Raw genomic sequence first — 26,203 nt, 5'->3', positions numbered from 1 at the left:
ATGAGTCAAATAGGAACTTTTTGAGCATGGCTAATTAGTGAGCATGCCCTTAATGCTGTCACCAGGGAATGAAGAATAACCCAGAGCCCATTACCAGGGACAGGGATTTGTCTGACAACTACTAGAGCCCCAACCTCAATGGGGACTGTGTTATTGCTTGTTCATATCATTATTCCTTTGCATGTGTAGAGTTAGTAATAAAATACTTCTTTGTCTCATAAAAGAAAGCATTTTTACTGGCCACTGATTTATTGTTCATACTGGTTACACTTTGAGTTATGAGTCATGTTCGCTTACCTTTATCTACACTTCCCACTGAGGAAGCATTTGACTGTTCGCCCACAGCTACCACTGAGAGTCAAATACGGAAGGGGTAAATGGCCCAGCAGTTCAAGCTATCAGGAGTAAAGGGCTTCTACAACCACGGTTGGGCCCAATAGTCTCTCCGTGCCCCATGGCCCTCTGAAAAGGGTCTGACAATGATACAGTATGATGTCCTCTAATACTATGTATCCACAGTGCCTGACTGTCAGCTGGTGCAAAACGTTGGTGAATCACAGGTATAGATCAATTCTATCAGTATTACTCTTCTATTGCAACTGTTGCAAGATCACTGTGTTTTTAAAAAAAAAACAGTTTTTAATTCCCATTTCATAAAGGTAACAACAGCGAGACAGAAGCCTCTAAAAAATGGGGGGAGGCAAGGCACAGCGCTGAGGTCATTCCAATGCCTCATACGTCATGGTATCGTCACTCCATCAAAGAGATACTGAAAACGTAGTAGTAAAGCAATTGCAGTACATTCTATTCTACTCACCTGTTTCATAAAGTGCATGGCTACCAGGCATCGGGGTTCCCAGGTCTAATAAATAAATCCAAACAATAACCTTGCATTTACTGCATAGCTAACTCGGCGGTGCAGTAAGTGCAAGGTAAATAGTAGGATTAATTAATTACTTGCCTGACTCAAGCATGTCGTGTTTCCAACTCCACTACCCCCCATCCTGCCCCTCACCTGACCTGCCCTGCACCAGCCACCCGCACCACCGCCCTGCAGAACTCCCACAGCGAGCCGTCATTGTGTGTACACCAAGTGAGAAACCATCTAGTGAGTCTGCATTCCAGAAACACATGCAGAGGGATATTCACAAGGAAGTGGCGGAGAGAGGAGTTAGCCTTCTTGGACTTAGGGCCAACGTAAGCAAGTGCAAGGGTATCTGCAAGCAGGGAGGTTTGTTTATGTACAGGAAGGTGTCCCTTCCTGCATATAAACAAACCTAAAATGCCAGTTCCTAACTTACATGTGTGCTGCTTCATGCAGCACACATGAAAGTTACAGAACGGCATTTAAAAATAAAGTTTTGTTCATGTACAGGAAGCTGTGCCTTCCTGTACATAAACAAACCATGGCATTTTCCTTTTTCCGTGTGTGCTGCACAAGGCAGCGCACATGATAATGCAAAAACGAGGAGAAATAAAGCGGTTCTCCTCGTATCGCCCACTTAATACCAATGTTTTCCTGGTTTTAAGTTTTGCTTTGGTTCCTATTTATGCTGCCCTTGTGAATAGGGGGCAGCGTAAATATCAATGGGTGTTGCGGTGGAACGACCACCACAACACCCACTGCACGCCATTTTCAAACTAAACACAGCGTGAAAGTGGGCCTATTCACATGGCAGCATTGAGCTACGTTAAATGGCTTAACGCTGCCTTGTGAAAAAGGCGAGGCCCCTATCGCCACCACAACGTCATTGAAAATGACGCTGTGGTGGCAATAGGGGCTTGTGAATATGCCCCGCAATGTCACAACAAACTGAACATGCAGCCAAATGGCTCAAACGTGCATATTCCACAATACACACAAACAGCAGACTTCACTCAAAAGGGGATGTAATTCAATGAGCAGGGGGGCTATGCCTACAACACCACATGGCGGGGACATTGCATATCAGGAATGTGTCAACCAAATCTATACTGCATGACTTTTCTGTGTGCCAGACTCACAGAACTACAATGTCCCTGTAAAGAAGTAAGGCAACCGAAGCATGACAACAAGCAGGATAGCAAAGTAGCAACAAATAATGACAACTATCAAAATGGCACACACACACCTTTGGTTGAATTGCACACCTCCACTCCCAAGTGTACACATTTGCCATAAAGAAAACACCATTCCACATCAGTCCTGGTGTCAGTTGCCCATGACACCCTTATGTGCATGTAAACGTATCTGTTTGTTAAGTCAACTGCGTCAGTGACCAAATATGCAGTCATGGTTGTTATCACCCACACGCTAATCCATGCATTGAATATTTGTAACCAGGACAGCATGTATCATCCATGTGACCAGTTGCGTGTCACATACACAAACACACATCACCCTGCCATTTGCATCTGTTGGCAGGTTGGTGGTGACAAGGCCTGAGCACCACAAAAATGCATTGGAATTCCACATCCATCTAATCCCGGGACACTTACACATCACACGTGGGGTCAACGTAGAGGGCAATTGTTGTTGTCACTGTCTGTCCAGCCAGCAACAACAATAGAAACTCACGCAGCACCATACTCACAACGGAGAAGCCAACAGGAGGGCAGTAAGCAATGCACACAAGACAAATCACAATAGACAAAGCTACCTGGATGCACATGTATACAGCATAGTGCAGCACACATTGAAACAGCAAGTAGGCCTTAGTAGCCAATGCGCCTAAAGGGGGCCCTCCTCACACATAACTAATCTTGCAACCAACCGATGCACATGTGCAGTACACAGAAAAGGTGCCGGTCTTTGAGCCATACTGACAATGCAAGTGACAGTGCATGATGAATACCATGCATGCAGGCCGCATCACTGAGGTCGTTGAGTTTGGCCCACATCCTTAACGGAGCAGGTCACACTCTGACACATCCTTGTGTATATACAACCCTTAACGTAACCAAGACCTATGCTTGAAAGAAATGCACACATGTTCCAAGTCTGACGATGACACATTTAGCCCAGCTTGCAACATCTCCGCATTGTAAATGCACAGAAGTGGAGGCCCACTGCCTGAAAGGGATAAGGGGCATAAAAACCAAAGCTGCATTGGCGAGTATCCCACAATGCAGCGCACACACATAAAAATCGGAGTTAAACCACATTGACTACAATGTGGGACAAACTGCATCACTTTCACAACTGAACAGAGGACACAACTGGTTCCGCTTGTGTGTATAAACTGCCCAATCACATTAGTCATAGCTGTAAATTGTGAGGTGACAATGTACAAGTACAACATCATATCCGTGATGTAGTCGAAAAAGGCAACATCCAGCAACAAATAGGCAGCCCCTCCCAAACAGTCAAAATGTACATTGTCATGCAATCTGCTTGTAAACTCATCCAATGCATGATCATCCATGAAACACACAGTTAAAATGCATCTCCCCTTTACATTGCAGAGGGACAAACATCGCCTCCTGAACAGCAGCCAGTCCCACTCTTCATGGATGAAGAGGAGGAATTTTATGGCAAGACAGGAGGCTTTCATTATGCATTATTTCTTTTATTCGCCACCTCTGCAGCACTTTAAAGAACTCAGAACATAGTCAAACACCAAACTCCAAAAAAGAACTCCACAATCCTTCAAGATCCTGACGTCCGCCATCTTCTCCCTCTTTTGTTTGCTGCTTCTGGAGCAGATAAGTATACTTTTTTTTTTTTGGGAGATATTTGATGTTAATGTTAAGACTTAAGATGAATAAGTTTTAAGTTAAGGGATTTTATATGTCCAATTTATGGACAAAAGTGGACAAAAGGTGAGGAAAATAATTAAAATGTTTAGAATTGAAATGTAGGGGGAAAAGTTTAATGTTGAACGTCTTTAGGCAGGGAGGTTTGAAAGAGACATTATTTGAAGTTAGGAGCAAAAAGAAAAAAATTCGGCGATTTAAATATAATAAAAGAAAATAATACCGTTACTGGCGCAGGAGGTTTCTCTCGTTTTGTTTGGAAGAGGAACGGCATTTCATAGCGAGCGCGAGCGAGCGTGGCTTCACGTGTGGCAGCCATTTCGTGAGGAGTAGAAATTGATCGAGCGCGCGCACGTACGCGGATGCGTGAGCGCGCGCGCATCGGAAGATTACGGGGAAAGAGTGTGTTTAAAGGCGAATGGTATGAATAATAAAAAGAAAAATGAAAGGAAGAAATCAATAGGTAAAGAGATAATAAGAAGGAGAGTGCCAATAAAGAAATACGATTTAATAAAGGTGAGATCACAGTGAAGAGTAAGCGGTCTAAGAAAAGAGAAGGCATCTTGAAGACGGTGCAAGTGGGAGTGGAGTCCAAAGCGGCTCAAAAAAGAGGAATGTTCAAGATAACATAAGAGATGAGCAGGATGATTCTGCTGATAAGAGTGATTTGGATGAATATATCCTGGATTTGAATTACACGGAAGATGAGGAAGATGAATTGGGAAGTAATTCATCAAGTAAAAAAGATGAAAAAAAGGTTGTCGATCCATTTGGGAGAAAACTGTTTGATTCAAAAGATGTTAAACATCCAAGGGGATCAGAATGGTGGCCAATGAAACATGTTTCTGAATATATACATTATTGGATAAGAAGGTCTTTAGAGAGAGGTGAAAGAAACATAATGAGGGCGGAGTGTTCTCGGACGGTAATTGGTGAAAGAGAGGCATTAAAACCAAATTTGGATCCGGAAATTATAACTTACATGTTTAAAATGGTAAGAGATCCAAGAAAGGGGTTGGAAAGGGCCTTGAAACAGTGCGAGGATAAAATTTTGGATATTCTGGGACCAGTCGCAAGGATGTTTGATTTGGTAGAGGAGGCTTATTTGAAGGGAAAAGAAGTAGATATAGGTTTATTAAGAGGATGGTGCCAGAGGGCAATATGTTTCATTGGCAACGCAAATGCGGGACTTATTGAAGAAAGAAAGAAAGCTGTGTTGTTCAAGATCAGTCCAAAATTGGGCGATTTTGCAAAGAAAGAAACTTGTGAGAATCCAAAAGGTTTATTATTTGGAGATGGTGCAGTGAAGGATTTAGGAAAATATGTAAATACATTCACATCTCTGGATAAAGTTCAATCCAACATTTCAGTGGAAATACTTCGAATAGTTTTTATGGCAGGGCTGGAAGAAGGGGACAATCTTCCGGCCATGGCTATTATAGGTCCCACTATGGTTATTGGAGAGGAGGAAGAGGACAACATAAAAATCAGTACAGCTTCTTTCCACAAAGGGGAAGAAGTTATCGTTCAAGGGGAACGAGAGGTAGAGGACAATTCTCAAGTCAAAGTGCAGGTAAGTTTGAATATGAAGACTTGTACTGGTTCTTTCCAGGAAAAAGTGGGAGGAAGGTTGAGAGGTTTTGTAAAGAATTGGAAAAAAATTACGAGGGACCCTTGGGTTCTGTGAGCCGTAACAGGGTACGAGATAGAATTCGCAAATGCACCCTTTCAAACAAAAGAACCAAGAGAGTTGTTTTTCAAACAGAGTCAGGAAAAAATAGTGTTGGAAGAAATAGAGAGTATGTTGTTGAAAGGGGCGGTTGTGGAAGTAGGAGAAGAAGAGATAGGTTTTGTGAGTACTTTGTTTCTGGTGGAAAAAAAGGACAAGGGTTGGAGACCAGTAATCAATTTGAGGAACCTCAATCGTTTCGTGGTTTACAGGCATTTCAAGATGGAGGGAATCCATCTGTTAAGAGATTTGTTATAAGATCTAGATTGGATGGGGAAGCTAGATCTAAAGGATGCGTATTTCTCGATTTCGATGAGTATCAAGAGCCAGAAGTTTCTCCAGTTCAGATGGAAAGGGAGAATTTTTCAATTTTGGTCTTTCATCCGCTCCTTGGTGTTTTACAAAGGTGATGAGAGCAGTAGTGAGTTTTTTAAGAGAAAGAGGGATCAGGATGATTATATATTTGGACGATCTGTTGATCATGAGTCAGAATGTCACAAAATTGAAGAAGCATTTGGAGATGGTGATAGAACTTTTGCAGTCGTTGGGATTCATAATAAATGTGGAGAAATCGGTGTTGATTCCTTCTCAATCAATAGAATTTTTGGGGTTTGTGGTGGATACAGTCAATTGCATCCTATTGTTGCAGGAGAAGAAGGTAAGGAAGATTCACAAAGAGGTGAAAAGCTTATTACGAAAGTATGCGGAGTCTTTGAGAGAAATTGCGAGGGTCATAGGTCTGTTGTCTTCATCTATTCAGGCCGTGTTCCCGGGTCCTTTACACTACAGGACTTTACAACGTTTGAAGACCTCGGGTTTGGCAAGAGGTTTATGGTATGGAGATCGATTGCAGTTGTCAGAGGAGGCAAGGATAGAATTGAATTGGTGGTTGGAGAATTTGACAGCTTGGAATGGTCGGGCGATCTTTGGAACGAAACCAGATTTTGTTTTGGAGACAGATGCAAGCAATCTTGGTTGGGGGGCTGCGTGTTTGAGTCAGGAGACAGGTGGAGTTTGGAGTTTAAAGGAAAAAGGGGAGTATATCAATTTTTGGGAAATGCGAGCGGGGCAATTTGCTCTGCAAAGTTTCAGGAGTATCTTCCAAGGGAACTCTGTTCTATTGAAGATGGACAATATTACTGCAGTAACATATATAAACAAGCTAGGAGGGAGCCGGTCAAAGAAATTGACGGAGGTTTCACAGGAGATTTGGAATTTTTGTATGGAACACAAGATTTACCTACAGGCTCAGTATTTACCAGGTCAGGAAAACATAGTAGCGGATTGGTATTCAAGGAATTTGGTAGATTTCAGCGACTGGATGTTGAAAAGGGAGATATTTCAGGAGATTCAATTAGTGTTTGGTCCTCTGGAGTTAGATCTGTTTGCCTCCAGACTAACTTATCAGTTAAAGGAGTACTTCAGTTGGAGGCCGGATCCGGGGGCATTGGCTGTAGACGCATTCAATGAGTTGGAAAGGGAAGAAGGCTTATGCATTTCCTCCTTTTTCGATGATTCAAAGAGCGTTGTTAGAAGTGAGGAAGCAGGTGGTTCGGATAGTTTTGGTAACTCCTTTTTGGACGTCTCTGGTTTGGTTTCCTTCAGTTCTGGAAATGGCTGTGGAAGAACCTTTCTTAATTCAAAGTCATTTAGGGATGTAAATAGGTCAAAACGGGGAGGAACATCCTTTGGTTCAGGAAGGTTCGCTCAACCTTCTAGTATGGAAGATATCAGGGGATCTTCTAGATTCGCAGAACTTTCGGGAACAGCTTCTGTTTTGCTCAAGGAGTCTTGGGCACCAGGCACAAGGAGAAGATATAGAGGAGCATGGTCAGGTTGGTTACGTTGGTGCTTGGAAAGGGATTTGGATCCCGTGGAGGCTGATGAGATGATGGTAGCGAATTATTTAGCAGAGATGTTTGAGAAAGGACTATCTTATAGAACAATAAACTGTTGTCGTTCTGCAATTTCAGCAGGACATTCGTTGATTGACGGTTTAACAATTGGTAGGAGTCCTGTTGTATGTAGAATTATGAAAGGGATAAGATTGAAGAGACCACCGAAGGCAAGGTATGCTTCGGTTTGGGATGTGAATTTGGTGTTTAGGCTTTTTGAGAAATGGCCAGGAAATAGGTATCTAGGTTTGAGAAAATTGTCATGGAAATTGACATGTTTACTTTGTGTATGATCTATTAAAAGAGTTTCAGACGTTAAGGCATTAGATGTGAGCAGTAGATTTTATCAACCTCAAGGGGTGATGTTTGAGATTTGGAGGAGAACAAAAACAATGTCTAGTACGGTTTTTTATCCAAGTTTGGATGAATTTCCGAAGGTTTGTGTGGTCAGGTGTCTGAAAGAGTATGAGAGTAGAGTAGCAGAATTTAGAGGAGATGGGGTTGATCAATTGTTGATTTCTTATGTAAAACCTTTCAAGGCAATTTCATCTGCTACAATTGCTAGATGTGTCAAGATGGTTATGAAGGAGGCAGGTGTTAATCTAAATTGTTTCTCAGCTCATTCTGTAAGAGGTGCAATGGCAAGTAAGGCATTTGTGAGTGGGGAAAATTTGAATGAGATCACGAAAGCTGCAGATTGGTCGAATGCAGAGGTGTTGAAGAAGTTTTATTTTAAACCCATTGAACATGTTTCTAGGAAAGTTTTGGTAGGCTTTAAACATGCATAATGATAGCCTCCTGTCTTGCCATAAAATGCCGATTCTCATAGATTAATTGCATAGAGAATCGTGATTTTATTAAAGACAAGGAGGCTATCATTATTCCTCCCTCCCTCCCTCTGTTTAGGGTTTGGAGGATTGGAAATGAAATGAATTTTTGTTTATCATTTGATTTTATATGTGTATGGAAAAATTGGAATGTATATATTAGTAAGTGTAGGGTAAACACTATTTGTTTTATTCCAGGGAACTGATTGTGTCTGCGGAATTTCAGTGTTCGATTTGGTGATTTATGGAAAGAAGAAGTTTTTGGATTACAGAAGAAGAAACAAAAGAGGGAGAAGATGGCGGACGTCAGGATCTTGAAGGATTGTGGAGTTCTTTTTTGGAGTTTGGTGTTTGACTATGTTCTGAGTTCTTTAAAGTGCTGCAGAGGTGGTGAATAAAAGAAGTAATGCATAATGATAGCCGCCTTGTCTTTAATAAAATCACGATTCTCTATGCAATTAATCTATGAGAATCGGCATTCTCCACCATCAACCCGGACACCCTCCAACAGCTGCTAGACTCCGCCGGCATCCCACCTCCTGGAGCAGGGCAACCCAGCTGCATCGTGCAAACCTGTGCAAACCCCACCCCCTGCACAAACCACACAGCAGAAAGCACCTACCACCACGGCTGTCTCCCAGGACCTCCCGGACCCAAATCTGGAATTCCAACGCCGTGTGTTAGAGGTCCAGCAGGAGATGGGTATCAGGTGTGGGTGGGGTTTGACAGCCTGGCGGCCAAACTTGATTCCATTTGGGGGTGTCTGAGTTCTATCCGGGACCACGTACTAAACATTACTGACACCCACAGTCCACTCAATGTTCTCCAACAATCCTTGGCTGACATCACTGGAGTTATGACTCAGAGACAGGAACAACTGTCCAGTTAGAGTGGCTCCAGCGATGGCAGCCATGAGTTGGGCCGCATGCGGAGAATAATGGAGAACATTGAGCGGATGCAGGCGGAACAAATGGCTGCCACGGCTGCACACCAGCCAGATGTAGCTGGAATCTTCCATGCCCTGCAGATCATCATCACTGCATTGCTGCACCAAGGTCTGGCTTAGATGAATGCTGCTGCTGCTGCTGCTGCTTCTGCTTCTACATCCACATCTCCACCTCCTGATGTGTCAGTGCCTCACAGTGCTGCAGCCAATCTACCACCACCCACATGTGAGGCACATGACACATCAGAGGACGAAGATGAAGATGAATCTGCCTTATTGCAAAGAAGGAAGCGGTAGCATTCATCTAGGCCAAATGGCCAGTTTCTACTTAGTTCTGGGCTGAGCATCATGCCACAGAATATCACCTTCCACTTTCCCCCAATACACTCTGTGACACTCACCTTGGACCTATAATTGACTGCCATATTTTGTTTGGTTACTAATGACACAGCAATCAGACTGTTGACTGAACTCTTCCTCATCCTTTGGACTTGTCAACCCTAAAGGACTCTGTCTGGCCCTGCACTGGGCATCAATGTAATGTGGGGATTGCATGGCCAAGTACTGGTCCAGTCTCCAACTATGTCAACAGACATGTGAAAACATATTTTTCAATCACACAGATGTCTGTTGTCCATGGCCAATCCAGTATAGCAGTCTCGCAAAATGTAGGAGCAGTGAATCCACCAAAAGGTACACCCAGGGAAATAATATGAATGCCAATGTTTTACTGTGATCCTGATAGGCAGTGAGAGGACCGGGTATGTGTGGACCAGCTGTGCCCCCATTGCTCCAATCCACCAATCTAGCAACATCCCAACTTAGCCCCACATCCATGTAGGAAATAGGACTGTCTGAAAAAAGTCAAAGTCTGTTGCAGGCCACAAGTAGTGCCACCCTTTACAATTGCAGAAAGAAAATCTCCTGGCATATCTACTCACATCCTACAGGCTGGATGGAGCCTGTTGTGAAGGTGCACATTGCATTTCACATCCCAAGATTGCACACCCCATATACACATTGATGAAGATACGCAAGGGCACATGTCTACCAGCAGCAAATTGAACCACAATGTCTGCCTCAGTGAAGTAGAGTTGGCAATAGGGACTCACCTCAAAGTGTAAGGCGTCAGCCAGTCCCTTCCTGCGGACGAACAATGCTTACTGACTTTGAAACCCTCACACGTGTTGACCACGGTGACCGGGTAGGCCAATGTGACAAGGGATACGTGGTGCACTGCACTGACTATATAGTCAGAAGCAGTGCCATATTTTCAAGGGTAAAAAAACAAAACCGGGTTTTGGCTCAAAACACTCAGCTGAACTGAGCCCAATTGACTAGCAAAACAGAACAAATAGTTCAAGCTAAGACTGACTAAACCTAATGCTTTTATAACTCCTAAAATGAAATGAAACATGAGAGGAGGGTTTTATGAATTTCCTTTTTAGTCGATGGAAATGTTTTTAATTAATTTCACATTTCAAAATAATTTTGCGCTATAACATTGCTTCATTGCGCATTTATCTTATGTACAAATCCCTATCTGACATAACATATAATACATCAACATAATACTCATGATCCCCTAAGTGAATAAAACAAACATACATGCACTCCTCAAACAATCATGGCCAATATACTCATGCATACATCAAACTATACACACACTCTAAAAGACTTGGTCCTTGTAGCAACCTTTCTTCTCTGGTAGATTGATTACAACTCAATTTGAACAACAAAAAACGTTCTGTCTTTTCCGTTGAAACAATAAAGTTCCAGTATTATTTTTGAAACACACAAGAAGAGAAAAAAATTTTTATGGACGGTGCAACACAAGGACCGAACTGGTCGACGCGTTTCGAACCACTATATTTTGGGTTCTCCTCAGGACCAACCAATTTCTGCAATAAACAATAAAAAATACGTTTTAGGTATTATATTGCAGCTCAGAATTCCTACAATGCACCACCAAGACCTAACATCACCCACCTTAGAAATGAAGATCTATCTGCCTGAAATAAATCCAACTCGTTCCAAATGATGAGGAACCTAAACAAAAAACCATTTGCATTATCGTTTCTTGCTTAACTAAATCAGGCTATACATACAACACAGGACAAACAACAGACTTTTGGACAAAAATGGGGTGCTAGCTCAACTTACCGGATCAGGGGATCGTGCCCTCTTTTCCGGCTAACAATGCTTGTTTGATTGTAGCTTTGCTAAAATCAAAAATGAACTGCGATTACTACAAACGTCATTCACGTTCATTTGCCGATACTCAACCTGCCTTGCGAATAGAAAGGCTTACCTAGGTGAGTTCGTTTGTTCGTCTCACATGGGGTGCCCGCGCCGGACTCTAAAAACAAACAAAGCGGTATAAGTCGTCGCAAAGACTACTTCACAATCCATACTGAAGTCCTCTAAGCTTCCTAACCCTTAGTGTTCTTTCCTTAGTCGCCAGAACACTTACCGGGAGTTCACCTCTCGTAGCTCGATGTCCGTGTCAATCCATTGGTGAGGTTCATTTTGCATTGTGGGAAATGATGACGATTTAAACCAAACCAACTGCCGGAAGCCCGAAGATTGCTGGTAGATGTAGTTTTACTTGGCGACCTTCGAGTTAAGTATAGGAAAAATAGTAGGAAGGGTGGCGAGGACTTGTAGACAAATGCTTAAAAATGTTTGGAAAACTAAAGAGTAAAGGCGCTTTAACCAAACAAAGTTGAAATCGCGTAGTTGTCCACAAAAACCAGGTGGCTGCTGGGCAATGTGGTTTGAATTTCACTCTAACGAAAGTGTGGAGTTTTTTGGTTTTTTTTTTCGGAGGTTTGTTATGTGTTTGAGTATACGCTAAAACAATTTTTAACGTGACAAACAGCGGAAGGCATTCCATAAGGACCAGGGGTTGGGTGGCTGCATGTCAGCTGGCACTGTCAGCAAACTTTTGTAAACGCACTCAGTTGACAGGAAATCCGTACATTGTTTGTTATATTGGAACAGCAAAACGAACAGGAACGGCAGTGGGTACATCTGGACAATGTTATTCTCCGATTAGACAAATGGTCTGAATATCTCCGCTACTTCATTCAGGCCGTTAATCGCCGTGTTGAATTTCATAATGAGTAATGCCTCACGTTGGCTTAATTGGCCTTCCAAATCGCCTCCACGCGGGTCTCTTTCAATCTTGGACAACACTGTCCATTTCAAATCCACCTCACTGTGTGTCATTGTGGCCCAGTGGCTGACTAATGGGGCATTTTCCACTCGTCGTCTAATCCTTGATTTATGCTGGATGATACGTTGTCGGACCTCCTGGGTTGTCTTCCCAATATACAGCTTTGGGCAAGGACAAGTTATTGCATAGACAACATTCTTCGTTTTACAATTGCTAAACGTGTTATGTTTCCAGTGGGTAGTATTAAATGAAAAGACATCACCCTCTATGGTTTGCTCGCAACATATACATGTTCCACATTTGTGGTGACCAACAACTGGCGGTAAATCCAGCATGCTCCTTAAAGTCCGATGTTCTTGTTTTGGTAGAGCCGCCCGGACTATATAGTTGGCTACACTTTTCTCCTTCTTATATGCAAACATAGGAGGGGTAGAAAATTCTTCATGGAGGTCCTTAATCAAATGCCAATTACCTAGGATGAGTTTCCGGAGTTGGTGGCTATTAGGGCAGAATGTTGTTACACAAACTGGTCTACTGCCCTTGTTCCTAGTTTTTTGCTCCAACAATGTCTCTCTTGGTGTCCACCAAGCTCTCTTCAAAGAGTGTTTGAGTAGTTTCTTGGGGTATCCCCTCTCCAGAAGGCGATCTCTTAATTTGTTGGCATGCATGAAGTATTCCTCTTTTTTTGTGCAGTTCCTACGAATTCGCAAGAACTGACCATAAGGTAAATTTTGTCTCAGACTCCGAGGATGGTTGCTGGTATAATGTAATGCCTTGTTCCTGTCTGTCTGTTTCCTGAAAAGTGTGGTTTCTAGCTCCCCATCAAAAGCCACTACCTTAACATCCAAAAATGTAATCGATTCGTTTGATGATACACTGCTGAATTTGATATCATTAGATCTTTCGTTGAGCCAACCAACAAACTCATCCAATGATTCCTGTGTGCCAGTCCAAATTAGGAAAATATCATCGATATAGCGCATATAGTTGGAAATGTTTGCAACAAATGGGTTGTTGTTATATATGAAATTATTTTCATATAACCCCATAAATAACACAGCCAACTCCGGGGCAAAAGGACATCCCATCGCCACGCCTCTTGTTTGGTAAAAGAACTGCGAATCGAATGAAAAATAATTTTTGGATAGTGCAAACTTTGCCAAAGTCAAAAGAAATTCCGTTGGAACTTGAACTGGTCTCTCTCTTTGACCTAAAAACCACTCTAAAGCCTCCAAAGCTTGATCCTGAGGAATCTGGGTGTAAAGTGACACCACATCCAATGAAACCATCAGTTGTTTAGTTTTGTCGAACTGCACGGATGCTATTCTATTAAGGAAGGCAGTAGTATCTTTCAAATGGGCCGGAACTTCATTGATAAATGGTTTGAGGAAAAAATCAATATATTGAGCCACTGGCTCAATAAGTGATTCACACCCAGACACTATGGGCCGTCCTGGGGGGTCAAGTTCATTTTTATGCAGTTTGGGCAAAGCATAAAAGACCGGTATCCTCGGATTCATGTTCTTAAGAAAGAGGCGTTCTTTGGGGCCTACAAAACCTTGTGAAAAACCCTCTTCGATAATATGGAAAAGTTGATCTTGTAGTTCTTTTGTTGGATCCTTCTTAATTTTACGATAGCATGTCACATCTTCTAGCTGGCGTAGTACTTCCTTCTTATATTTATTCACGTCCCATAGGACAATTGCCCCACCTTTGTCCGCCTGCTTCACCACTATAGATCTATCATTTTGCAGGTCAATCAGGGCATCTTTCTCCTGTTTAGCTAAGTTAAACTTGACAAAGCTTTTTTTACTTTCCATTGCCTGAATTCCAGATAAGATGGTTCACTCAAAAGTGGTAATTTCTTTGGGGACCTTGGGTCCTATTGGACAAAAGGTTGATTTTCTTTTGAGTCCAGTTATTTCTGCCGTGACTGCTTCAGTTGTATCCGAAAAGAACGTTTTTAGACGGATTTTGCGACAGAACTCCATGGTTTCGAGCTTCATTTTTACAAAGTCTGTTGTTCTAGAAGGAACAAAACTAAGTCCTTTTTGTAAAATAGAAATTTCCGCACCTGTAAGGATTTTATCAGACAGGTTGAAAATTGGCGATAAAACTAGCTCCTGTAATATTGGCGGCGTGTCCTCATTTCCCATGGTTGGGAATATCGCAACCGTCCTCTGCCTTGTCGTTGGCCTCGGCCTAAAAAACGTACCTCCTGATTAGATGTTTGCGGGTCCTGATTCTGTTGGTTTACCCTTTGATTTTGATTAGCCCTAGTATTAGTATCTGTGGTCTCACTCGATGATGATGATGATTCCGAGAAATTAATAAATCTCTTCCGTGATCGTCCTTGATAGTTTTGAAGGTAATTTCTTGAATCATTGGTGGTATAAAAGTCTTTGTTCAAGTAGGGATAAGTGGACTCCAACGAAAAATTCTTTTTGTCCAGCTCAAATTTATTACTTTTTTGGATTACCGTGTAGTCTTTAAACTCCAAAATTTCTTTCTCAACCTTTTCTAATAGGGCTTTTGCATCAGTTAGATTAGGGTTATTTTTGATTTCAGTTTCCAAGTCGGCGATCTCTTGTAGTTGTATCAACGACAGTCTATGTGCTGTCTCCACCGTTAGGACCATAAGGTCCCTGCTGCATTTCGTCTCTATGCAGCTATATCCTTTCTTATAGATTGGATCGTCAATAAAAACCACCGGAATGTTCCGTATCTGAAGCCCCGATGGAATTGTGCCTTCCTTTAGGTGTTGTAATAAAAAATGTCCGTGAAGGTCCGTGCGTATTTGTTTTTTTCGTAATCTTGTAAGTTTGTCCGACTCATTCTGTGTTTTTGCTGTGACACTCAAGGTGGCTGATGCAAAGACCGGCGGTGCTCGTATTAAATTCTGAATGTGTTCTTCGCTATAGGCGAAGGCATCATTCTCTGCCATCACAGACTACAATGGGGAATAACAAAGACTCAGACAGACAAAGACAAACTACACATTGAACATTCAATTAACAATACTGACAAGTGAAACTCCAAACTCCACTGAAGTGAACAATAAAGATCTCTGAAGGATCGTGGCTATTTTGCCACTCTACTCAACCTCGCGGGCATCTGCCCGCTCCTCAAGCGAAAAAACAAAACCGGGTTTTGGCTCAAAACACTCAGCTGAACTGAGCCCAATTGACTAGCAAAACAGAACAAATAGTTCAAGCTAAGACTGACTAAACCTAATGCTTTTATAACTCCTAAAATGAAATGAAACATGAGAGGAGGGTTTTATGAATTTCCTTTTTAGTCGATGGAAATGTTTTTAATTAATTTCACATTTCAAAATAATTTTGCGCTATAACATTGCTTCATTGCGCATTTATCTTATGTACAAATCCCTATCTGACATAACATATAATACATCAACATAATACTCATGATCCCCTAAGTGAATAAAACAAACATACATGCACTCCTCAAACAATCATGGCCAATATACTCATGCATACACCAAACTATACACACACTCTAAAAGACTTGGTCCTTGTAGCAACCTTTCTTCTCTGGTAGATTGATTACAACTCAATTTGAACAACAAAAAACGTTCTGTCTTTTCCGTTGAAACAATAAAGTTCCAGTGTTATTTTTGAAACACACAAGAAGAGAAAAATTTTTTTATGGACGGTGCAACACAAGGACCGAACTGGTCGACGCGTTTCGAACCACTATATTTTGGGTTCTCCTCAGGACCAACCAATTTCTGCAATAAACAATAAAAAATACGTTTTAGGTATTATACTGCAGCTCAGAATTCCTACAATGCACCACCAAGACCTAACATCACCCACCTTAGAAATGGAGATCTATCTGCCTGAAATAAGCAAGAAACGATAATGCAAATGGTTTTTTGTTTAGGTTCCTCATCATTTGGAACTAGTTGGATTTATTTCAGGCAGATAGATCTCCATTTCTAAGGTGGGTGATGTTAGGTCTTGGTGGTGCATTGTAGGAATTCTGAGCTGCAGTATAATACCTAAAACGTATTTTTTATTGTTTATTGCAGAAATTGGTTGGTCCTGAGGAGAACCCAAAATATAGTGGTTCGAAACGCGTCGACCAGTTCGGTCCTTGTGTTGCACCGTCCATAAACATTTTTTTCTCTTCTTGTGTGTTTCAAAAATAATACTGGAACTTTATTGTTTCAACGGAAAAGACAGAACGTTTTTTGTTGTTCAAATTGAGTTGTAATCAATCTACCAGAGAAGAAAGGTTGCTACAAGGACCAAGTCTTTTAGAGTGTGTGTATAGTTTGGTGTATGCATGAGTATATTGGCCATGATTGTTTGAGGAGTGCATGTATGTTTGTTTTATTCACTTAGGGGATCATGAGTATTATGTTGATGTATTATATGTTATGTCAGATAGGGATTTGTACATAAGATAAATGCGCAATGAAGCAATGTTATAGCGCAAAATTATTTTGAAATGTGAAATTAATTAAAAACATTTCCATCGACTAAAAAGGAAATTCATAAAACCCTCCTCTCATGTTTCATTTCATTTTAGGAGTTATAAAAGCATTAGGTTTAGTCAGTCTTAGCTTGAACTATTTGTTCTGTTTTGCTAGTCAATTGGGCTCAGTTCAGCTGAGTGTTTTGAGCCAAAACCCGGTTTTGTTTTTTCGCTTGAGGAGCGGGCAGATGCCCGCGAGGTTGAGTAGAGTGGCAAAATAGCCACGATCCTTCAGAGATCTTTATTGTTCACTTCAGTGGAGTTTGGCGTTTCACTTGTCAGTATTGTTAATTGAATGTTCAATGTGTAGTTTGTCTTTGTCTGTCTGAGTCTTTTTTATTCCCCATTGTAGTCTGTGATGGCAGAGAATGATGCCTTCGCCTATAGCGAAGAACACATTCAGAATTTAATACGAGCACCGCCGGTCTTTGCATCGGCCACCTTGAGTGTCACAGCAAAAACACAGAATGAGTCGGACAAATTTACAAGATTACGAAAAAAACAAATACGCACGGACCTTCACGGACATTTTTTATTACAACTCCTAAAGGAAGGCACAATTCCATCGGGGCTTCAGATACGGAACATTCCGGTGGTTTTTATTGACGATCCAATCTATAAGAAAGGATATAGCTGCATAGAGACGAAATGCAGCAGGGACCTTATGGTCCTAACGGTGGAGACAGCACATAGACTGTCGTTGATACAACTACAAGAGATCGCCGACTTGGAAACTGAAATCAAAAATAACCCTAATCTAACTGATGCAAAAGCCCTATTAGAAAAGGTTGAGAAAGAAATTTTGGAGTTTAAAGACTACACGGTAATCCAAAAAAGTAATAAATTTGAGCTGGACAAAAAGAATTTTTCGTTGGAGTCCACTTATCCCTACTTGAACAAAGACTTTTATACCACCAACGATTCAAGAAATTACCTTCAAAACTATCAAGGACGATCACGGAAGAGATTTATTAATTTCTCGGAATCATCATCATCATCGAGTGAGACCACAGATACTAATACTAGGGCTAATCAAAATCAAAGGGTAAACCAACAGAATCAGGACCCGCAAACATCTAATCAGGAGGTATGTTTTTTAGGCCGAGGCCAACGACAAGGCAGAGGACGGTTGCGATATTCCCAACCATGGGAAATGAGGACACGCCGCCAATATTACAGGAGCTAGTTTCATCGCCAATTTTCAACCTGTCTGATAAAATCCTTACAGGTGCGGAAATTTCTATTTTACAAAAAGGACTTAGTTTTGTTCCTTCTAGAACAACAGACTTTGTAAAAATGAAGCTCGAAACCATGGAGTTCTGTCGCAAAATCCGTCTAAAAACGTTCTTTTCGGATACAACTGAAGCAGTCACGGCAGAAATAACTGGACTCAAAAGAAAATCAACCTTTTGTCCAATAGGACCCAAGGACCCCAAAGAAATTACCACTTTTGAGAGAACCATCTTATCTGGAATTCAGGCAATGGAAAGTAAAAAAAGCTTCGTCAAGTTTAACTTAGCTAAACAGGAGAAAGATGCCCTGATTGACCTGCAAAATGATAGATCTATAGTGGTGAAGCAGGCGGACAAAGGTGGGGCAATTGTCTTATGGGACGTGAATAAATATAAGAAGGAAGTACTACGCCAGCTAGAAGATGTGACATGCTATCGTAAAATTAAGAAAGATCCAACAAAAGAACTACAAGATCAACTTTTCCATATTATCGAAGAGGGTTTTTCACAAGGTTTTGTAGGCCCCAAAGAACGCCTCTTTCTTAAGAACATGAATCCGAGGATACCGGTCTTTTATGCTTTGCCCAAACTGCATAAAAATGAACTTGACCCCCCAGGACGGCCCATAGTGTCTGGGTGTGAATCACTTATTGAGCCAGTGGCTCAATATATTGATTTTTTCCTCAAACCATTTATCAATGAAGTTCCGGCCCATTTGAAAGATACTACTGCCTTCCTTAATAGAATAGCATCCGTGCAGTTCGACAAAACTAAACAACTGATGGTTTCATTGGATGTGGTGTCACTTTACACCCAGATTCCTCAGGATCAAGCTTTGGAGGCTTTAGAGTGGTTTTTAGGTCAAAGAGAGAGACCAGTTCAAGTTCCAACGGAATTTCTTTTGACTTTGGCAAAAATTGCACTATCCAAAAATTATTTTTCATTCGATTCGCAGTTCTTTTACCAAACAAGAGGCGTGGCGATGGGATGTCCTTTTGCCCCGGAGTTGGCTGTGTTATTTATGGGGTTATATGAAAATAATTTCATATATAACAACAACCCATTTGTTGCAAACATTTCCAACTATATGCGCTATATCGATGATATTTTCCTAATTAGGACTGGCACACAGGAATCATTGGATGAGTTCGTTGGTTGGCTCAACGAAAGATCTAATGATATCAAATTCAGCAGTGTATCATCAAACGAATCGATTACATTTTTGGATGTTAAGGTAGTGGCTTTTGATGGGGAGCTAGAAACCACACTTTTCAGGAAACAGACAGACAGGAACAAGGCATTACATTAGACCAGCAACCATCCTCGGAATCTGAGACAAAATTTACCTTACGGTCAGTTCTTGCGAATTCGTAGGAACTGCACAAAAAAAGAGGAATACTTCATGCATGCCAACAAATTAAGAGATCGCCTTCTGGAGAGGGGATACCCCAAGAAACTACTCAAACACTCTTTGAAGAGAGCTTGGTGGACACCAAGAGAGACATTGTTGGAGCAAAAAACTAGGAACAAGGGCAGTAGACCAGTTTGTGTAACAACATTCTGCCCTAATAGCCACCAACTCCGGAAACTCATCCTAGGTAATTGGCATTTGATTAAGGACCTCCATGAAGAATTTTCTACCCCTCCTAGGTTTGCATATAAGAAGGAGAAAAGTGTAGCCAACTATATAGTCCGGGCGGCTCTACCAAAACAAGAACATCGGACTTTAAGGAGCATGCTGGATTTACCGCCAGTTGTTGGTCACCACAAATGTGGAACATGTATATGTTGCGAGCAAACCATAGAGGGTGATGTCTTTTCATTTAATACTACCCACTGGAAACCTAACACGTTTAGCAATTGTAAAACGAAGAATGTTGTCTATGCAATAACTTGTCCTTGCCCAAAGCTGTATATTGGGAAGACAACCCAGGAGGTCCGACAACGTATCATCCAGCATAAATCAAGGATTAGATGACGAGTGGAAAATGCCCCATTAGTCAGCCACTGGGCCACAATGACACACAGTGAGGTGGATTTGAAATGGACAGTGTTGTCCAAGATTGAAAGAGACCCGCGTGGAGGCGATTTGGAAGGCCAATTAAGCCAACGTGAGGCATTACTCATTATGAAATTCAACACGGCGATTAACGGCCTGAATGAAGTAGCGGAGATATTCAGACCATTTGTCTAATCGGAGAATAACATTGTCCAGATGTACCCACTGCCGTTCCTGTTCGTTTTGCTGTTCCAATATAACAAACAATGTACGGATTTCCTGTCAACTGAGTGCGTTTACAAAAGTTTGCTGACAGTGCCAGCTGACATGCAGCCACCCAACCAACCCCTGGTCCTTATGGAATGCCTTCCGCTGTTTGTCACGTTAAAAATTGTTTTAGCGTATACTCAAACACATAACAAACCTCCGAAAAAAAAAAACCAAAAAACTCCACACTTTCGTTAGAGTGAAATTCAAACCACATTGCCCAGCAGCCACCTGGTTTTTGTGGACAACTACGCGATTTCAACTTTGTTTGGTTAAAGCGCCTTTACTCTTTAGTTTTCCAAACATTTTTAAGCATTTGTCTACAAGTCCTCGCCACCCTTCCTACTATTTTTCCTATACTTAACTCGAAGGTCGCCAAGTAAAACTACATCTACCAGCAATCTTCGGGCTTCCGGCAGTTGGTTTGGTTTAAATCGTCATCATTTCCCACAATGCAAAATGAACCTCACCAATGGATTGACACGGACATCGAGCTACGAGAGGTGAACTCCCGGTAAGTGTTCTGGCGACTAAGGAAAGAACACTAAGGGTTAGGAAGCTTAGAGGACTTCAGTATGGATTGTGAAGTAGTCTTTGCGACGACTTATACCGCTTTGTTTGTTTTTAGAGTCCGGCGCGGGCACCCCATGTGAGACGAACAAACGAACTCACCTAGGTAAGCCTTTCTATTCGCAAGGCAGGTTGAGTATCGGCAAATGAACGTGAATGATGTTTGTAGTAATCGCAGTTCATTTTTGATTTTAGCAAAGCTACAATCAAACAAGCATTGTTAGCCGGAAAAGAGGGCACGATCCCCTGATCCGGTAAGTTGAGCTAGCACCCCATTTTTGTCCAAAAGTCTGTTGTTTGTCCTGTGTTGTATGTATAGCCTGATTTAGTTAAGCAAGAAACGATAATGCAAATGGTTTTTTGTTTAGGTTCCTCATCATTTGGAACGAGTTGGATTTATTTCAGGCAGATAGATCTCCATTTCTAAGGTGGGTGATGTTAGGTCTTGGTGGTGCATTGTAGGAATTCTGAGCTGCAGTATAATACCTAAAACGTATTTTTTATTGTTTATTGCAGAAATTGGTTGGTCCTGAGGAGAACCCAAAATATAGTGGTTCGAAACGCGTCGACCAGTTGGGTCCTTGTGTTGCACCGTCCATAAAAAATGTTTTCTCTTCTTGTGTGTTTCAAAAATAATACTGGAACTTTATTGTTTCAACGGAAAAGACAGAACATTTTTTGTTGTTCAAATTGAGTTGTAATCAATCTACCAGAGAAGAAAGGTTGCTACAAGGACCAAGTCTTTTAGAGTGTGTGTATAGTTTGGTGTATGCATGAGTATATTGGCCATGATTGTTTGAGGAGTGCATGTATGTTTGTTTTATTCACTTAGGGGATCATGAGTATTATGTTGATGTATTATATGTTATGTCAGATAGGGATTTGTACATAAGATAAATGCGCAATGAAGCAATGTTATAGCGCAAAATTATTTTGAAATGTGAAATTAATTAAAAACATTTCCATCGACTAAAAAGGAAATTCATAAAACCCTCCTCTCATGTTTCATTTCATTTTAGGAGTTATAAAAGCATTAGGTTTAGTCAGTCTTAGCTTGAACTATTTGTTCTGTTTTGCTACTATATTTTCAAGGGTGGCATCACTATGAGCCAAAAGGAAACGGATGTGAGAATATGCCATGACACTTGCACAAGAGGGAGCAATGCAACATTTTACCTTTTGTGGGCAGCAGAACTATGTGCATGGCCAAAAACGTTAAAGGTGACAAATTCATGACTTTACAACTTCATTGATTCACAAAAGGCATATAGGAGAAGTGAAGTCAGTACATCTAACTGTACTACTCCTAAATGCCTGTTGTGAATACCGGAAAACGTAAACTCATGACTTACTCTCAGATGACTTATTTGTGAATCAGGCCCACTTTTCTGCCATATGCATTTCCAAATGGAGCCACAGAAAGACTACTACTTGCATGGCCCGGAGCTTCAGACTCCATGCACAGGAACATATAATTCAAAAGAATCTGACAGACTTGCACAACACAGCAAGTGTGCCTAGGTCTGTGCAATGTAGATGGACTCTGTGCAAGGAGCATGTGAGATGCAGGGCTATGACGCAATCGGTGGTACCCGGAGCATACATCCATCTCCATGATGGATAACATTGCCATGTCCCTACCCTGTGTTGTAAATGGTCAACAATGTGCTGGCCAACTCTGTGAGTCACACTTAAGATGTATAACTTACCAAACGACTGCCCCTAAACTAGGCCGTAAATCCTACTTGCCACCCTGTTATCCATGCAACTTTACTGTGCTCACATGTAAGGTATCCTGGCACAATCCATCCTGCTAAATAACATGTCATGGCCACACTTAACACAATCAACGGAGAGTTCATTGATGATATGAGATGCATACAAGGTAAAAAGACACACCCCACAACATCAACCCTGACATAAGTGCAAGCAGAAATCCAAATTAGTAACCATTTATTATAAAATTAAAAAATTTAGCTCTCCTACACTAACTATGATCATAACTACTACTAGTCCAAAATAAACTAACTAGAATTGAGAGGGAAAAGTACCTAAACTATCTACCTTAACTAATCCCAAACATGCTTAACATATCTAAGACATAAACCCCCCTCCCACCCTTAAGGCACATCACGAGACAGGACAAAGATATCGAAGCTATAAATGAACTAAATACATATTTAACCTACACAAAAATATATTTTTTTGTTTATTTTTTGCAAAACAACATCACCCCCCCACCCAAAGGAAAATGAAACTTATCCCAAAATACTATACAATCATAAAATTCTAAAACTACCTTAAAATCTAACACTAACTATACCTGCACTAAACCTACACTACCTAACACTTAAAATACTTACCCTAACACTACCTAAAATAGTAGTTAAAACATTGGTGGAAGGGAGCAGAGAGGGATGGGGCACAACATGACCAGACATTATGGTAGTCTAAGGTGTTTTTCTTATGTCCTAAAGGAGCCTAGTCTGCTCGGCCACTTCGCGCCTCATCTTGGCCAGCAGCACGTTATTGTCCATGATGAGCCTGCTGGAGAGTAAATGGAATCACCTTATCCGCAGGTGCAGCTGTGATTGTCCCTTGGGTGGGGGTTGTTGTAGGGGGATGGGACACTGATTGTCCATGCTGAGACCCAACACTGACGCCGGAGGGGCCTGGGATGGCCTGTGTGCCACTGCGTTTGCCATATGTTGCCACCCCGGTCAACGATTTCGACGTACCAGCCACACTGTCCTCCTGGTACCTCTGCGCCATGTTGCGGTACCCTTTTGCGACCTTCTTAATGTGTAGGTACTGCTCCTTCCTCACCTGGAAGGCATGTGACTCCGCTGGTGTCATGTTGTCTGTAAAATGTTAACAATGTAAAATTGTGAGTCCTTGTGAATATGTCAATGTTCTCCATTCAAATCTATATTACAAGATCACTTCAACATGGAAGCCTACACTTTAGTGTAACTATTAGAAGTCAGAGAGTGACCTGTACAACTAAATGTTGAATCCTGTATCATTGACTACATGCGGGTGAGAATGACATGACGGTGAATGGCATGAGACATGTACTGTCACAACCAAATTGGACTGACAGTGTCAAATTATGTTGCCATGACATTCCCTGACTGAGGGTGACATGTACAAGGAATCGACAGGGAGGCATTAGCCCTCGGTGTGTGGCACCACCCTCATCCTCTCCTATGACACAGTGCTGCATCATATGTACAATGCTCATGTGCAGCTCTGTGTGTCCCACAGCAACTGTGTGCAGTTCGTCAAGTCTGCGCTAACACAGACACTCTTGCACAAGAATGCAAGGGTGTTTGTGTTTAGGTGAGCCTGTTAATGTGTCAGAAGGGTACCCTACCTGCACAGTAGTAATCCTGGGACAGCCCTACTCACACTTTCATCTGTGCTGCATCATGCAGCACACATGGAAACACGTTGGCTGGCTGAACACTGACTTGTACATGAGGACCCTGTCCTTCCCTCCACCACGACTTCACAATGGGTGACGCGTCGCTGCTAGGAAGTGGGAAACATCCTTTCCTCTAAATTGTCACTCCTGCATTTCTTGGATCCGCTAACATCACTCCGTAGTAAAGCTAAACATGCAGGCCTTTACAATGCCAACTGTTACAATGCATTTACCATTGTAACGGCAGCCTGGAGTCATAATGCGTATAGTATTGCAATGGGTAATGCTTTCTCACAGATAGCGTTCTAGAGGTCTGCATTGAAAAAAGTATGGCACATCGATAAATGCTGTGCTAAAGCATGCGGGGTAAATGCATGCGTAGTAATGTCAACAATTGGGACAGAGGAGATCGTACACCTGATCCAGAGTCAGTCACGGAATGACCCCAAGGAGACAGTTTGACAACACCATTGCAGTGGCCAAACATGCCAATGAGATTCATAGGGCCATCTTTGCTAGGTGTTTGGTGAACAAGCCATTGATATGCTTGAGTCAAAGCTATGCACTGCTTCTTCTATGAAGCTGGTAGGCAGCATACCTACGTAATCACAGTGCAGACCTGTGTCTGTGCACGCACAGCCTGAAATCCACTGCCTCCTTGTGCATTATCGGGCACACTTGCACAGTCATCTCAGTCAAGGATGTACATGCATTCCATGACTGCTGATACTCATGGGCAACAACACTTACATGTCTCCTCTCCTATCAGTGCGCTCTGTAATCCACATGCATGGGTATTCTACCTTTACTACGCGGTCATTACTTCGTATTACCATTACTACGCATATTTTAGTTTGCAGATGCCATTACTTAGCAAGCATTTACTTAGCATGCATTTACTTAGCATGTTCCATTACTTAGCATGCACTTACTAAGCATAATGGAGTTACTGTGCAAATTAAAGTTTTGGGGTACAGGGTTATTTTTAGGGGTCAGGGTGGGTTAGGGTTTTGTGGTGTGGGGGTATTTTTAGGGTTCAGTGTGCATTTAAGGTTTTGGGGTACTGGGGTATTTTGGGGTTCAAGGTGCGTTTAGGTTTTGGTGTGCTGGGGTAATTTTAGGGGTCGGGGTTGGTTAGGGTTTTGAGGTGTGGTGGGTCATTTTAGGGTTCAGGGTGCATTTAGGTTTTGGGGTACTGGGGCATTTTTAGGGGTCAGAGTGGGTTAGGGTTTTGGGGTACATGGGGTATTTTGAGGGGTCAGGGTGCCTTTAGGTTTTGGGGTGCTGGGATAATTTTAGGAGTCAGGGTTGGTTAGGGTTTTGGGGTGTAGGGGGTATTTTTAGGGTTCAGGGTGCATTTAAGGTTTTGGGGTGCTGGGGTATTTTTGGGGTTCAGGGTGGGTTTAGGTTTTGGGGTGCTGGGGTAATTTTAGATGTCAGTGTGGGTTAGGGGTTTGGGGTGTAGGCGGTAATTTTAGGGTTCAGGGTGCGTTTAAGATTCTAGGGTGCTGGGGTATTTTTGGGGTTCAGTGTGTGTTTTGGTTTTGGGGCGCTGGGGTAATTTTAGGTGTCCGGGTGGGTTAGGGTTTTGAGGTGTATGGGGTATTTTGAGGGTTCAGGGTGCGTTTAAGGTTTTGGGATGCTGGGGTATTTTTGGGGTTCAAGGTGGGTTCAAGTTATGGGGTGCTGGGGTAATCTTAGGTGTCAGGGTGGGTTAGGGTTTTGGGGTGTAGGGGGTAATTTTAGAGTTCAGGTTGCGCTTAAGGTTTTGGGGTGCTGGGGTATTTTTGGGGTACAGAGTGCGTTTAGGTTTTGGGGTGCTGGGGTAATTTTAAGTGTCAATGTGGGTTAGGGTTTTGGGGTGCATGGGGTATTTTGAGGGTTCAGGGTTCAGG

The sequence above is a fragment of the Triturus cristatus genome, chromosome 3_1 (assembly GCF_964204655.1).
Source record: "Triturus cristatus chromosome 3_1, aTriCri1.1, whole genome shotgun sequence".
Lineage (NCBI taxonomy): Eukaryota > Metazoa > Chordata > Amphibia > Caudata > Salamandridae > Triturus > Triturus cristatus.
Note: the sequence above shows the minus strand (reverse complement) of the source record.